This window comes from Psammomys obesus, unplaced genomic scaffold (assembly GCF_907164565.1).
Source record: "Psammomys obesus unplaced genomic scaffold, mPsaObe1.curated_primary_1811, whole genome shotgun sequence".
In the NCBI taxonomy this organism is placed as follows: Eukaryota; Metazoa; Chordata; class Mammalia; order Rodentia; family Muridae; genus Psammomys; species Psammomys obesus.
The window spans coordinates 24,519,218-24,524,252 of NW_026596046.1; positions in this window are offsets into that span (position 1 = coordinate 24,519,218).

Sequence of the window (5,035 nt, forward strand, 5' to 3'; positions counted from 1 at the left end):
GGAGGAACTTAAAATAATACCAAATAAATAACAAACTAAGGAAACATTTGTTCTTGCTATTCTTTCTGGTAATGTTAACATAATGTCTGTTCCTTTAGACTATTAACTTCAAGAAAACCTTGTCATTCTTGATCATTCTGTATCCCATCTACACGGAGTATCATACCTTGGAACATTTTTGTCTCTAAAATGTTCAAATAACCATAGTAATGACTTCATAGATGCCTTGGTCCACTTGTGTGCATATAATTATAAAGTAAATTAATCTCTTTGGTTCATGATCATGTTGGCTAGAAAATTCAAACAACATGGGTCCAGCATCTTAATGAGGTCCCCCTGGCTATGTCACAGAGAGCTGAAGGACTGGGAACCACATGAAGAGGCCAAGTGTGTGTGGGTAGCCACACTTCATAACAATACAATCACATGGAAAAAATTCCAATCCAATGAGAACTAATTAATTCCTTTCAAGAGCAATATCTTATAGCCTAATCATTTACCATGAGGCCCCATATGTTAGAAGCCTATTATCTCTCAATATCCTGGCATAGAGGTGATAATTTTCAACATGTGTTTGGGCAAGCACAAATTACACCTTTCTACAGTAACAGGAATAGTGTAAAAACTAGAGATGATATGTCTCCGGTAACCAGTAAGGCAATTAGAATATGGACAAGCACATAGGCAAATGTTCAACTGCTATTTCTGTTGTTATTATTAGCATTACATTAATGTCATATAATTATTAATTGTTGATACTGTGTTCTACTATTATCAATACGGGGGTATACAAAGTAGTCAGTAGTATTTAAATTAATGTGATAAGAGAGAACACCTTGCCCACAGAATGATGCCTGAACAGAACTTTAAAGAAGGGGAAAAGGTAAACCACACTGAACCCATTTACTGATGCACTTTAGGTCATTCACTAGTAAAGTAGAAAGGTATGTACTCAGTCACGGGTCTATGCAAATAAATATAACCCAACATCAAGGAAGTTTGGGGACCCAGGAAAGGGGAGTCTAATCCAGTATGTCAAACCAGAGAAGAACCTGAAGAAGGCGATGTGGAGCAGGAATGGGAGGAGTTAGCTAAGAGGAGGTAATATGAAGCAGTGATGAGATGAGCAAGCTGGGAGGAGGTGATGTGGAGGAGGGATGGGAGGAGTTAGCTGGGAGGAGGTGATGTGGAGGAGGGATGGGAGGAGTTAGCTGGGCTGTGAAGCCAAAGCAGCCTCTTAAAGACAGGGGCAGGTGGAAGAGAAATGCTAAGGAACTTCATGGTGTTATGTTCAGTTCAGGCTTTGTGTGTATGGGCAGGATTGAAAAAGCAAAGCTGGGAAGAAGTCAGGCAACAGATAATGAAGAGCCTTGCAAGCTTTATTAAGCAACTGGATTTCATCCAGCAGGCCTTAGAAGTAGTTGAAATATTTCAGAAAGGTGGAAAAGAGTAATATGATCACATTTGCATTTTAGATAGGCCATTCTGGGACAGCCAGGCAGTAGCTGGAAAATTAATTAAGAGGCTTTTGAAAGATCCCAGACAGGCTATAGTCAAAGCCTGATTTCGTGCAATAGAAGTGATGGAAGAGGCTCCAATGAAATCGAAACATAATCCACAGGATTTAAAGGTTTTTTGATGTAGAAGCAAAAAGAGCAGACAGGGTCATAATTTCATTTGAGCCCCAAATTGCTCATGGTTCCGCCTCTCTAAAACAAGGATAAGAGCAGTAAGTGCAAAAGGAAATGGGTCAGTATGGACTTGTGCAAATTTCACAGTTCTATGAAACCCCTGTTAATCCTATTTGTTGACATTAGATAACAATCATTCAGCATGTGCAGGCTCCCAGGCTTATAGTCATCTAAAAATATTTACTGTCTTTTCACGTTGCCAAATTACAAATGACTCAAGTACTGCCACTGGTTCCCTCTCTCTTCCTAAAGATTTCCCATGACCAAGTGGCCTAACTCTCCTGGATTTCCTTTGGCCTTTACATCAGCTTATTAGGTAAGCAGGTCTCTAGCTAGCAGTTGCATGAATGGAGCTGGAGGTCAGGGAAGAGAACTGAGTCAGAAGAAGACACTGGACAGTGATCAGCACAGAGTGCTCATGAGGGCAGTACTGAGACAGGGGAGCCCACCCAAGGACACTCTGCAGGATTAGATAATTTGGACACATATGGAAGACTGGGAGACAAGAACTCTGCAGAAAAGAGCAAGGCTGAGGATAAAGAAATAGCAGTTGCAAATAAGAAATAGCCAGTGACATGGTAAGAAATTAAAGGGAGGAAAGAATTGAATAAGTCGTCAGGAAGGCAAGAGCAACAGAAGTGTAAAGAAAAACCAGGCCTGAGATCTGAGATCGGAACTACTGCTGCCTATTGCTTGTTTCCTCTAGAGACTCTAAAACAGTGTGATAAAGTGGTCACAAATACTTTACTATTTTGTTCACCAAGAGAAGGACAAGCTGTTTTCCTTCTACTTGAATATGAACTAGCTGTATTGATTAGCCTGACCTATAATAGAATATGGTGTCAGTGCTGATATGAGGCTACAGAATCTATCTATAAGAAAATTCTGTAGCTTCCATGAGACCATTAGAAACACTTTGCTCTTCAAACCTTATCTGCCATCTGAGAAGTACAGCTATTTTGAGGGGCCAGTAGAAAGGCCCAAGGGTATAAAGGTACCTGCATAGCCTTCTGACATCCTAGGATGTTTACTTGAGCAATTTCAGTGCAAGTCTCAGATATCATAACTAGATGTGTTCAACTTGTGACCTTTGGGCCACACATATCAAAGTCGCTAAGAACTTAGCTAAACACATTTGTCACCTGCAAGTCATGTGATAGATGAAGTTAAAAGTGGGACTCATTGGTATCCAGAGGGATATGGGAGAAAAGATGTTTTGGACAGAAACCTGTTAAAAGGTTCAAATACAGTAAGAGAACAGTTTAGTCCCAGTACCATGGAAACATTTATTTTCCTTTGAACACACTTACTAGGTACCTGTGCAAATGAGCATAGTCATCCATTACTTAAATTTGGACTGTACAGTGTTGTCCTAGGTGGCTACTCTAGACACCTGCATAAATCACATTTCTGCAGATGGTGTTATTAAATATAGATGTCCTGCTAGCCAACTAATTCCACCGCCTCCCCTCAACTCCTATGTGCCACCAAGTATTGTCTTGGTTTTCTCTCTGTTAACAGTCCCTACCTGCTGCAGAGAGTGGCTGCTATGCCCTGCCCTCCACCTAGGGGCATGGCTTCTCTCCCAGAGGCCCTTCATTATATAACCAGACATCTTGGTTTTATACCCCTCCTTCTGCCCTTCCTACCCCCTTGCCCACTTCCTTCTTTCTCTCTCTCCCTTCTCCCACCCCCAGCACACGCTCTCTTTCCCCTCCCCACTCCCTTGATTAAATAAAACACAATGAGCTAAAGGAGAGATGAAGCTTATATGTGTGTGTGTGTGTGTGTGTGTGTGTGTGTGTGTGTGTGTGTGTAGCAGGTTTATTGGAAACAGCGAGGGAAGGGGAAATGGAAGTGCTGCTGGGTGGGGAGGAAGAGAGAGGGCAGAAAGGGAGAAAAACTGGGAGACAGGGCAGAAAGGGGACTACAGAACCAAGATGTCTGGTTATACAGCAAAGACATCTTGGTTCTGCAGCACCCCACAAGGTGGAGGGCAGGGCACGGCAGCCACACCCTGCAGCAGGTAGGGACTTTAACACTCTCCTGTAATGAAAAACAGTCATAGCTGTCCAAGCGAGCTTATGCTATGTGCTTTGGGTCAAGTGCTGAAATAAAATTTCTTTTAGTCAAATTAGGTCCACCTTTTGGGTTTCTAATGGAGATGTCTAGCAAGCACCTAAAATTGTCCAGGTTTTGTACTGTGCACGTTACATGCCTTGTTTCCTTTACACAGCGGTGACATGTCGGTAATGATTCCATTAAGATTCAGAAAGAATGACAGAAGAGTGTAGAGGCAGATGGGGATCGGTTGAAGAGACTGGATCTGATAAAGTCTGGAAGCTGGTAATTATTATATCTGATGCTAGAATCTAATCCTTAGATGAGGATGTCAGGAAGGGAAGATGAGTGTGAAGGGATGGGAGCAAGACCAAACTGGAACCCACAAGGATGGACCAGGGCTCATGTCAGGTTTTTTTATTCTGGTCCTGATGGTATGAGGGTCCTTCAAACAATGATCATTTTCCCCTTTGTCTTAAAGAAACGCATCTGGCCTAGAAGTCAGAGAAGCTGAGGAACTTTCCAAGGAAGGGTAGATCAGTTGTGGGGCTGTCCTCTACCTGCGCCAACCAGGTGAGCTAACAGATAGCAGCCACATGTGTACTATAAAGTAGCAGGGTTACTCGTAGCTTGCAAATCGCACCTGGATTTGCAGCTATGGTACATGTACTCTTTCAGGAATGCTGGAAAGCGTATGGAGTTCAGCCTAGTTCAGCTGAAACACAGCAAGGCCCCTGTAGGCATTCAAATAGTTGTCCTGTTAGCATTCGCCTGAGGCCATGCTCAGACAGGCACCAAGCACACTATAGCCTGTGCTCTGAGTTGGCATACAGCAACAATTTTGATTCCACTTCAGGAAATTCCAAAATGATTGGGAAACAATGAGACACTGATCTTCTCATCCCCCAGGTAAGCCCTATGACCTATTGACCTATGACCAATAGCACCTGTCAACAATTATGGACATGATAGTTAAGATCTATAAGCTTTAATAAAAAGTGAAAAAAAAAGGAATGGAGGGACTAAAGCAGCAGTTCTCAACCGATGGGTCACGACCCCCACAGGGGTCACATGTCAAATACTCTGAATAAGAGATATTTACTTTACAATCCATAACGGTAGCAAAATTACAGTTATGAAGCAGCAAAGCAATCATGTTACGGTAGGGGGTCACCACAGCCTGAAGAACTTTGTTAAAGTGTCACAGCATTAGGAAGGTTGAGAACCACTGGACTAGAGAGGTGGTCCAGCAGTTAAGAGCAATCGCTGCTCTTGCAGAGAGC